Below are 12,275 nucleotides of genomic sequence, written 5' to 3' on the forward strand. Positions count from 1 at the left end.
GAGTAAAGAGTTGCTTCTTGACATTTAGCAAGACAACCAAACCGAGCAATGCTTAGTAACTTGAAGGAACTACAGTACTGTACAGGACTAGTAAGTAACTCTGCCAAATCAGTAGCAAAAACAAAAGGAAAGTGAATAAACTTGATATGTTGTGTTCTACTCAGTAATAAAAACACAAAGTAAGTAATTGTGTTTGTCTTATTGAAGACATTTGACGTATACAGTTACATGTACTTAGGAAAATGTGTCTCCTTCTTCATTCATGCAGCTTTAAACCATGAAGTCTTCCTTCAAACTTTTATAATTGCAGGACATAAATAAAAAATACACAAGTACAATACAAGACTCAATCTTGTACTTTTGGGCTTACTCTAAAGCAAAAACTTTAAAATCCATTATTCTATTTTGCAAGAACTAATGACATTTTTGTCTCTTCAGCTTAACACACTAATTGACAGTTTTTTTGGAGGATAGCCCAGATGGAAAAATAAGTACCCCCTTAAAGACCCAACTCCCTTGCTCATTCCCTTAGCTTTAAGTCCCTTATTAATTAAACTTTCACCAAGTCAGGAATTTTTATTAAAAAGATAAAGTCTGCTGCACCGTAAAACAGAACTAGCCTATTGTCTCTGAAGCTAAAATTTCATTTCTATAAATAAAAGAGACTTTTTAATACCATCATTTGCAGCAGAGGGACTGGGACCAAAGGATCCACATAGTACAGTAATTAGAGGGAGATTTTCATCCCATACTACTCTAAAATTGGTCAGCTTTAACCAATACCCTTTGCTCCAACTGAATAAATACTCTAAGACTGTTCATTTTAGCATCATGGGATATTATTTACTGTGCAGCAAACAGAAGTAGCATCATCATGCCGAGGAGCGACTGAAGTGTAAATATGTGTTTTGCCACTGCTGTGTGTCTAGCCATCTCAGACATCCTGGCAGACTGTTGTTCAGAGAGGAAATAAAGCTACAGTCAAATATTTACTGCAGTTTTATGATCAGTCATCCACTTTATCAATCAAATCCCTCTTGTGTCATTAACTTAGCAACAATAATTGTCAGTCTACATCATAAGGAGTGGGTTGCTCCAATTAGGTTACTTTGTTTGTTAGTTGCTTTTACCAAAAATGATAATAACAATTTAAAAAAAAAAAGGTAAATGTTTTAAATATTGCAAACAATAGTTTATAACAGTAATGAGACTTTTTATCCAATCACAATGCATGCTCTGTAAAATGCAATTTACAGGATACAACTATTCAACATTAATATTTTTGTTTGAAGATAATGTTTTAATTCAAGATGGTGAGTGAAATACCTTTCTTTAATGATAATCTTAAATAAAAAAGAAACCTGGAAACCTGTTGTTTCCTGTATAAACTCTTGATCTTAGTAAAAATTAAAAACATGTCAGATATCGGAGTTGTTTTTCCCGGCCTACAGTACTCATAAATGCTTCAATAATGAGCATCAAATACTGTGAGGCAGAGTTCACTGATTGTATTTGGCTGCCTTCAACCACAAATCTAAAGCATAAACATGGAAACTGCCTTGGGGAATCACTGTAAATGATCTCAAGGGCCTTTCGCTGAAGTGTGTATATGTATAGAAGGTGCAGAAGGTCGACATTACATACACTCCTGCAATCTATAGTGTGCAGGTCAAAACCATTGTTATGTTGAGATGTTATGATGCTAAGATGAAGACAATACTTGAAGAGGGAACCTCAGATACGTATATGCAGTATTAAGGTGCCAGAAAACCAATGTATCTTCCACGGAGGATCATTACAGCACTTCCACAGTCACTGCTGTACAGCCAGCAAATCACAGCCAATTAAGAACCCTTTAAACTTACAAGTCAAGCATCACTTGTTGTGCTGTCTATAATGTGGTTTTATGGATATGTAGCAGCTCAGATGGCTATATTGGACTTGTGATGAATGTTGAAAACTTTACAGGAAATGTGGCCTGGATAAGATGGGTGTTGAAAACTGAAACGAGGGAAGATAAAAGAGGCTTTGGGGAAATGCATGTATGGTCCAATTCTATCATTTCATGAGAATCACACTTTCTACTTATTCTGCGAGATAAACAATTCAGGCCTGTTTCCCAAATTTTTTGTGTCAGTTTTCTGTTTTCTGCTAACGAGATGTCACTAATATGTACTGGAATGCTGTGTGAACAGACAACTTGATTGGCCATGAAGAACTTAATGATGTATACCAAATGTGGGGGGACAGCTTCTAAGCGCACATTTTTGGAGACAAACATAGCTGTTGACAACATTTTACACCCAGTTTGCCATTTCTGTCAGGCTGAAAATCTAAAATTAAGAGCAAAATGTTTCCAAGGTACCACAACCGTTAACAAATCATGTCTTATTAGCACTTTAGCACAATTGGTCAGATTGTACGGACACATTACGAAAAAATACCACTTAGCAAGAGGGAAATCATAATTAAAAGAAACACAGTATTCTGGCATGCATGCATTTGTAGAAAAACAAATCTGACTGTATACCTGAGCTCCTTTTAACTAATTAACAATAAAAAAAAAAAAAACGTGAAGCAAGCATTGCATGTTGTCCATTTAAATAAACGCATCCTGTGTTTGTTATGTGAATTTGTTTTATTGTTCCTGCATGCACATAGCAGCTTATTCAAGCTTAATTTGTGCCACTGTGTCTTCCTGTGAGCAGACCCCAGTCATCTTTAAACGGCACCATTTAAAATGCAATTTGATTATCTGCCAAATTGCTACCAAGTCTTTCCCTCTGCAGCTTGGGGATGAGGGGTAAAAATTTTAATTAGCATTTGTGCATAAAAGAGAGATCTTTGTTGCATTTTGAACACGGCATCCCAGAATGACCACTGCTTTCAAAGAGTCATCACCCAAACGTTTTCAAACTAATAGATCCAAAGGGAGAAGGGCTGTCCTGGCACAAACGGGTGGGGAGGAATCACAGAGGTCTTCGGTGGCACTGAAAAAAAACCCACAGGACATGGCATGTTTAAATAATCCAAAACTTTTGTTTAATCATAGTTTAGAAAATTGGCCAGGACCTTCAGCAGGAGACAGCTGCTCTGCCCCACAGCCATTTAATGAGATTCACCGAGGGTTTCCCTTAAAATATTTACGCTGTCCCATGGCACAGCAATATTGTCCTAGAATGGGGAGATAACAGCCAAGGAGGTGTGTTGAAGTTCTCCTAATCAATTTGCTAATTACTGGAGCAGCTATAGGAGACGAGAGAGGAGTCCCTTCTGGCAAGCTGTATTCTAATAAACGCTAAAAAATTTATTTACTCCCTTAGCCAAGAGGAATTCTGAAGTAGGATTACAGCAGAGAGTTGATTGAGACAGCACTGCGTTGTGGTTGAGGTCGCAGTCAAAGGAACAAGGAGAAGTCTCCAAACATAAAAGGATCTCTCAGGACCTGCACCTTTGCATCTGCTCTGGGAACGGAGATGGCAGACTTACAGACTTGGCACAAAAAGACCTGACTGCAACAGCTACAAATCAACAAATATTAATGAGACTTCTGGTTCCTGCATAATAAAACAGGTTATTGTGGGATTTAATGCATATGTATGCAGTATACAAACTGAATAACTACCTGTAAAGTTTACAAAATCTATGTATAGAAATACTAAGATAAGACAAGGCAACCACTTTAATGGATAATATCACAGGAGCTGTGAGGTGGTATCCTCCTCAGAGCAGAGGGCAGAAGGCCCAGACATCATGCCAGACGTTGAGTTTGTGTGTCTAAAGCCTCCCGTGTGCTCTCTGACACTAGCTGACCCTGCCCTCCCAACCTTTGGTACTGAGGGCAACCCTGGACCCGTCATAGGACACAGTCCACATCTTCAGGGTTGGGGGCAAAAGCTGCTCCACTTCCTCAATGCCACATTATCAAAGCCCACCTTCCTTCTCCAGCGCCTGTAGCCAATAGTAAGTTGCCTGGATCAAAACAGGTCAAAGGTCAGCATAAACTGAGAGCTAGAAGGGCACTAGATTAAGTTAATCACAAACCACTGCAGGCAGTACAGTGAAGCATGGTACAAGTTTGACCGTGAGGTATAGCGGCTTAGCGGTATAGCGTGACCATCTTCACTTTAGTTGAAACAACTCAATTTAACACCTGTACTTAAATAGATTTAGGATGTAGGCACTGGTGAGGTTAAGAAACGGTGAGCTCTTTGCTGCCCAAATTTTTTACAAACAGTTCCATGATTCAAACGATACCACAAAGTTTTTGCACTGATGCAAACATAACCACAGGAAAACAGGAACAGAAAAACATGCCCTTTTTAGTATTTACAGTTTATTTCCATGCCCCTGTTCATTTCTCTGATAAACTTGTTTCCCTCGCTCCAATAGTCCCTCCAGTGTAACTGAGCACATGGATCTGAGTACAATCCCACAGAGAATAGAGGCAAAAACAAAAACACACAAAAACCTGTTGCTGTGACATTTTGTTCCCTCTCACCTCAACGCACGCCAGTCACAATGGACCGGTGTGTGGGGGATCTGTGTTGAGATCGCCATGGTGATGGCTCTCTGCCTCCCAAGGCTCCCTGGAGGGGGTTGTAAGGTTGGCGGTGGGGAGGAGGGGGCAGTAATGAAGCAGGTTGGCAACCACGGTTCAACCAAACTGCAGTCAAATTATGAGAATGGTGAAGAGATTTTTCTAAAAGCATCTTTCCTGTGTAAAATGACAACATTTCTCACTGAGTCAGAGTAAAGTCAGTGCGGCCTCTAAACTCAGCATACAGACGAACAGTCGTTGACAACACAGCAATCACACAAGGGTGACATGTTGCAGGGAAAGTCTTTTACTCCTTAACCTTTAAAAAGGGCAAAAAATAGAACAAAATGGTTCTTGGGCAAAGGTCTGAGAACATCTGTCTCTGGGTAAATCATCCTTATATGACAGAAAGGCACAGAGATGGCATTATAGTCAGAAAGACAAAAGGGCACCTCCCATTCTATACTATTAGATCCAATTTCATCTGTTTGTTTGACTTTTGTGCCTTTCTTGGACAATTAAGACAACACACTCCCGAGAGGATCCACAAAGTCAAAATTCAAATACATCGGCAGTCTAAATCTGACTGAGACGAGGCAGAGAAACTCATTTTCTTCAACATGGTTGGTTGATCCCAAGATATTTCAGAAACTTTTCTGGAAGGTGAAAAATATCTGTGACAACATGTCGTCCCTACATATTGCACACAGCTTCACAGATAAAAAGAAGATATCCTGCACTTAAAATTAGAGTACCAGTGACTAGTAGTTTATACTGACCATCCATTGTTCTTATTCAGACACAGAACAATGCAAAATGTGTATAAAGTCTAGTAAATGTTCACTTTACTCTGCTTGATTTTTTTATTTTTTTTTAAGTCAGACAGAGACCTTAATCAAGACCATTTAGTCTAACTGCACGTCGTTTCATAGTGCAGTACATGACATGGTTTGCCACACCGTGGACTGGAGTAACAGTGATAAAATACAGCAAACTTTTCCATTTTTGACTAAAGACTTCGTTTTAAATTAAGAATGAATTCTGAATTTAAAAATTATCCTGAACCAACTGTGAGTAGAGTATTAGTAGAAGTCGACAGGACTCTCGCTCTTACATAACAACAATTCTGTCATGTTTGTATTAGCTAGGAGATTCACTGCATCACACTAAGTGCTACCTTTTTCTCCCTAACCTGCGACAAATGACAGGACTATTACAGGGCTCAGATATGGAAACAACCTCTCGGATCAGCTATCAGCGACTCGAGACACAGATTCCAACCGGTGATCACCGTTTTTTAAGTGACACTGCTCAATTTTGCACAGGCACACACAGAAAACCATTTGTTTCAAATTGTGATCATTAAGAACAGGCTAGTTCAATCTTTCTGTGGTAACAGACAATACAACAATAGTACACTTTAACAATATTTTTTAGCGCATCACCTTATAGTCTTTAGATGTGAGTAAACAGCATCAGGAATCATATTTAAATATGGGATATTTCCTTCACAGCAGTATTTGTGATTTTCTTTTCTGTTTGGCTTGACACTGTGTTATGACTCGGCCTCAGCTCATGCGACATGCCCACGTTACAGCGTGTATGAAAACACATCATCATGCAGCTACATTGTCATTATCTCGATTTGACAAATTCACAAATCATGGGGAAGAATTATTATAATATATTATGGATAATACAATATTTTACAGCTCTAATGATCATATTATTTGTTTAGTTAACATGTAGATAGTAATGAAAACAATATTTAGAATAAACAGATGAGATTCATATTTTACCCACAATCAGCGATGATGCCAACAACAAAACTAAAAACACAAATGCATTTTAGTGGAGAATGTAACTGCAACAGGATTACGTTTTCTATCCTCATTGGCAAGTTGCAGATATGTGATTAAAGGAGACAGGGCTGCTTTATATACACACTTAGAGTCATTCGGCAAGAATTCATTCAGCTTAAGAAGTATCACAGGTTCTTAGTCTGCAACGTGTGATGTTAAAACAAAGTGTATAAACACTCAATGTACTAATTACTGGAAATATAAAAATCACCTTCTGGTGTGGTTTCACTGTGGATTAAGATTAATGTGCCAGACATGTATCACGTCTGATTTGATTAATGAACAGGAATTCTGCAAAATTACCGACTCTGTAGAACCGTAGTGGGACACAACACTGGATCGTAAGCTTAGTACAGTAAATAATGCATTGGCTTTCCATTTAAGCAAACATAGTTGAACAACCACTTCAAGTGACTGCTAATTTGTTAAGTGAGTTAATTGGTCACCAGTTCGTCCAATTCATCTTAATGCTTGTTTCTGGACCACACCCAAACAGTAATGAGTTAGACATGCGCTGCAGCCAATGGTTACACACCATACAGGAGCGAATTCCTCATTGTAACTGGTGCCAAACTCCAACTCGTCCTGTTTAGATTTTTGAGTCAAGCTTTGTTCTCCTTATCTGTCAAATGTTAGTTCTTTCTTCCGAAGTATTACAACCTACACTTGGTCTTGTGGCTAAATATGGCTGTTTTCAGTCTGATGCAGAAGTGTTTACTCACTAAATGCCAGGTGGTGCAGGCGCCGAAAAGCTACAGGCTGGGGGAAAGGGCCTAACCTTTATACAGTGTCTAAATGTCCTCACTTTCTCCTTGAACATCTATCCTTAACTGTGCTCCTCTGGTCCCCTCCCTGTCTTAAAGTGGCCAGCTGGGAACGGCGTGCATGTGCTGACGTCCCTACTAACCTTGGCCAGTGTAAGGATTACCGTGCATTTACACTCAATGCTCCTTCTTTCGTTAAGACTTATTAAGAATGATAATGAGCTCGGAGAGGGGCAGCATGTTCCTTTCTCAACTCTGTGAAAGCTCTTCTCTCTGTCTTTCTGTTTCTCGCTGTTCACTTGTCTTATTGCTCTCTCTATTCTTCCTCTCTTCCCTTCTGCAGTCTGTCTCTCTCTCCCCCCGGTCCGTGCCTCTCTCTCTCTCTCTCTTCCTGCATCGTATTGAAAGGACCTAGGACAAATTACCAAAAAGGCCATTTTCATCTATGAACTGCAGGATTTAATCGATACTTATTTCATGCCTTCAAAATCAACCCTATATTACTGTTGTCTGTGTGATTTGTTTATTTTGCTCTGGAATATTCGTGCAGGCGAAGGAGGGAAAAGCACAGGATGCAATTCACCTTGAACCTCCATTATATTGGATTTCTCTACTGGCTGATCAAGCATGCAAAAAGGACATTTCCTCAGCACTAAAATAAAAACAATAATGATGATTAAAAAAACATGTGTGCTATTTGTGCTAGTATAACAGTATGTGTTGAAGGCAGTATATTTTTACAAGGCAAAACACTATGGTTGTGGTAATGTGAATTTGTATACAAAATCATTACACTGAGGGCAATTGATAAAGCTTATGCGTTGGGAAACAAAAGTAATGGCTCCTGAAGCCTGTCAAATGCCGCCTGGGATTGCTGACGCTTATTTGACATCAAAGACCTAAGGTCCACAGCCAAGGTCAAACAGTAAAGGAATACACATGGGTTTAATTCAACACATCCCTTGACAGATGCGGATGGGTACTTACGAGACATGAGGCATTCCACTGATTGATTGGGCTACAAGAAATATGAACATTGGAGGCATCGCGCGATGATTAAACTGTGAGATTCTTAACTAGTCAAGTGAAGCAGGAGCAAATACTAGAGGCAACATTTCAAATGCATGTCTGGTGTCATTTTAGTGAGAGAAAGACAGAGAGTGCTCCAATCAAAAGGCCTATAGGAGCACATCAATAAACACGGAACAACACACACAAACCAAATTGCAATTAAAACAGCACAAATGGACAATTAGCTTCTCAGCTTTCTCAGCTCAGGAGAGTCACCCAGCTCTACTTTCACCTATACTGAGGATGAGAATTTATGAACGAAGGATGGCAGAGAGAGAGCGAGTGAAAGAGAGGTAGAGACGGCAGTATGTTTGACAGATGGATATTGCAGTGTCTCATCAATGCCAAAGAGAGATGAGAAGCTGTACCGCTGGTCTGACAGCGAAGGCTGGCTAGTGTCCAGCCAGAGATGGACCTCTGGACAGCAGACACATGCCATCACATTCCAGAGTTACACTGAGGGTGCACAGAGGATTAAGTGCTGGAAACTGCTTCAGCTGATCACTTTACAGCTCTCTTTAGACAGAATGCACAAAGGTGCTTGTACATTAACCCTGCAACGTACTGAAATGAACTACTGTACCCTGTTGTTTCACCTGCTGCTATTATTTTTGGTGACTTCATAAAAAGAGACAGCACTAAAGTAAACTTATCTTTAGTCTGGGTGATGCTTGCTATTCACATCACACAAAATGCATGCTGATTTCATGTCTAAACATGTGTTTTTAAGCTCGCCTGTTTAAGTGTCAAGTGTGTGCTTGCTTTGCATGCATGAATACATCTGCAACAGTTAGGCTGCACAGCTGCTGCATTATGAGGGTATTATGGAAAATACCTCAAAAGCACACACTATGAACATAATGAGTCTTTTTTTATATTTTAAAATTATTTAATCTACAACTGATTAGTGAGACAAAGAATCAAAGCATAAAAGGGGGACATCAACACTGTAAAATTGAAATAAACTTTCATGTTTACCTTGTGTTGTACTAGCAGTGGCATTTTTAATATAGAAGATGGCTTTCCATGAATGATCTGTTTAACCAAAGACAGGAGGGAGAGAAAAAAGGGATAATTAATTACTTTTGTGAGCTATTGCACGGGAGAGACAATAAACCTGCCTGGTCGCCATGGATATGACATATTTGCTCTGAAAACAACACAATAATTAGCAAAGGAGAAAGATCCGGCGAGAATATGAGAACTCCGGGTTTAAAGTGCCAGTGATCTATTCCTGTCCTTATCTTCATCCCTGAGAATAATAACACAGTGGCAAGCACACGGCACAGACATTTATAAATGCACAAGAGAACAAACAGTGACCCTTTACGAACGCATGTTAAATTAAATCTCACATCGCAGTGGTGTTTTGTAGTGATCACAACTAACCAAACACACAAAGTACGTACAGTGTTTTAAACAGTTTGTTCTGCAGTTGGTGGTGGAAGTCAGAAAACCTGCCTTACAGCCACCGAGAGCAGGAACTGCAGAAACAAATTGTATTTACTACAGCAAATACAGTCTGAGTGTGAGTGTACGCGCGTGTGTGTGTGTGTGTGTGTGTGTGTGTGTGTGTGAGAGAGAGAGAGAGAGACAGAGAGAGAGCTTGTGTGTCTGTCTGGTGTCAAAGAGGTGTATAACCTGCCAACACTTCACATTTTGGACTTATGTTGCTTATGTTTTTCCATAATCATGTGATATTTGTGGAGATATTTCTTTTTATGGGATTTAAACAAAACATATAATTAGTAGTAGACATATTCTGATGAAGTCAGTTCCAATTTCTGGCTGCTGACAGCTACAGCCCCAAATAACCAACTACACATTCAAGATGGGGGGGGGCAAAAAAATATATATATTTTAGAAAAGTTATTTCCAATCTTAAACAGCAGAACTTCCGCATTTCAGGCTTTGAATATTGATTGCATTTATAGCAGTTCCTCTATTTACTGTAAACGCTACTGTATGAAGGCTACTACCTGTTTAGTGGCAACCAGCGGAGTTTCACTAAGTTTTTCTACACAAAAACTGGGACTTTCGATGAAGTCGCACCGCAAGGTCGATCATTTGTGTCAGATCTGGGGTTGTTTTAGAGGAAGTGTCAGCCTCGTAGGTGTGATCAGCTGAAGAACTAATAAAATATCACATATCAGACCTGTCCCTACTGTCCACGACACCGTGCTTTGGCAATGAGAGTTCGCTTTGACTGAGCCAAAACAAAATAAAAAGTACGAACGGGGGGGGGGGAAGTTGCACCTTTCGGTCCCAACTTAAAGTCGTCTGCACTTTTTCAATTAGATCGGAGGGTGAATGTGTGAAGTTTGGGGGTAAAGCCCGCTCGTCTCTCCGGGTCCTTGCAGAAAAAGGGGGACAGCGGGCTCCCAGCCCGTGTGTGAGACGCTCCAGACCTGCTGCTGCTGCAGCGGCGGCTGCATCGAGGCGGACTCGGTGTCCGCCGATAAGTCCTCACACCTACTGTCCGCGTCTCCCTGCCTCTCATCTAACGCGTCAAAGTGCGCATTTTGGAGAAACACTTTGGCGTCGCGATGCGTTTTTTTTGGAGATGAAATGAGCCCGTACAGTAGTTGAGAGGAGAATTGAAAACTCTTACCTGAGCTACTTCGCTTCGTCTTTTCGCTGACTTCCAACTTTAAGGGACGTGCGCGTCTACGGCGGACAGCGTGAGAGCTGTCATTATTAAAGTTGACACTTTCTTTATTTCAGTTTTTTTTTTTTTTTTTTTTAAAGGGCTTTATTGTAGCATTTTCTAATTTCTTACAGGGCGAGTCGCCCGGAAGATCTGCCCTGGAGACCGGCTCCAAGTGGGAAGAGGAGTCCTTAATTGAATTTCTCTCTCAGCAGGTGCTGCGTGGAAAACCTGGCCTGGAGCTCAGTGGCTGCCTCAGCAGACACCTTGACAAGGAGGTGCCTTTAATGAGGGCTCTGGTTTCAGGTTTTCACTTAATAAAGCTGGGCAAGATGGTTTTAAACCTAACTTAAGCTTTAAAGAAAGGAGCAGCCGAGCGTCCCATTCAAATGAGTTCAAACATCCATAACTTCAGATTTGTTCAGGTAACGTCACGGTAACGTGTCAGCATCCAAAAAGACAACAAATAGTTTCACTGACTCATTTTTCAGCACTTCACAGTCGCAGTAGTTTTGTATATTTTTGCCTGGTATATCTTAGAGTCCCACTGCTGCTAACACACTTCACACGCCCCAAACAAAGTCATCATTATCATGATTTTCTATCTTCATAAGAAGCTGAAATGATTTCTCTGCAATATAAAGGTATCCCTCAAAGCCTCATGGGAGTTGTAGTTATTGAATTTTAAAGAACTAGTTCTAGTTCTTTAAAATTCGACACCTATGTGTTTAACAGATGTCATATTTGTACTAGTTTTAGCAGAGAAATACATCACGTTTTAGCAGAAATACATCACGTTTTAGCACAGAAAACAGGAACAATTCAGTTTTGTTTTCAGGAACAGTTTTTAAAAAGTCTCAATGAGAAAACCCATGACGTTTAGCAGCTGCAATGTTACTGCAGTAACATTTACTCAAACAGTCACTGTAATTAAGGGGCCACATTCTGAGGTTTAATTTAGTTTCTGTTAATTTATGGTTCTGTCCAATAGCTGCATCTCAGTTGGCAACGCTGAACCTATGGCTACTCTAAATTAGCCGGACAGTTATAGATAGGCCTACTAGTAGCTTAAAGGGTACTTTAGAGCACAACTTAAAAGAAATACTAATCAGAAAGTTATGTTAAATATTATGCATTGCTATGGCCTACAACAGAACAACTAACGATAGATATAATAACCAGAATCCCCTTCACCTACAATAAAAAGAAAGGTGTTCACATATTAGTGCATATAGCCCACTGATGATCTAATGATAATCTAATATATGCCATACCATATATATGTATAATATACACCATTTTGTCTGCATAGTGACTGCTTTTACTTTTAAACAGCCTATATTTTGCTGACATTATTAGTTGATGACATGTCCATTTACTGAGTTACAGTC

The 12,275-nt window shown here is 39.8% G+C and overlaps 1 long non-coding RNA gene across 1 annotated transcript; it reads right to left on the bottom strand.

Annotated features, from left to right (window-relative positions):
• Positions 1–201: 201 nt before the first annotated feature.
• On the bottom strand, positions 202–11,058 carry LOC113167590. Its single transcript, XR_003299298.1, has 3 exons — positions 10,849–11,058; positions 9,216–9,272; positions 202–2,990 (listed from the first exon to the last, which is right to left on the bottom strand). It is a non-coding gene; the product is annotated as an uncharacterized LOC113167590 (long non-coding RNA).
• Between the last annotated feature and the right edge of the window lie 1,217 nt (positions 11,059–12,275).

This window comes from Anabas testudineus, chromosome 7 (assembly GCF_900324465.2).
Source record: "Anabas testudineus chromosome 7, fAnaTes1.2, whole genome shotgun sequence".
Classification (NCBI taxonomy): Eukaryota; Metazoa; Chordata; class Actinopteri; order Anabantiformes; family Anabantidae; genus Anabas; species Anabas testudineus.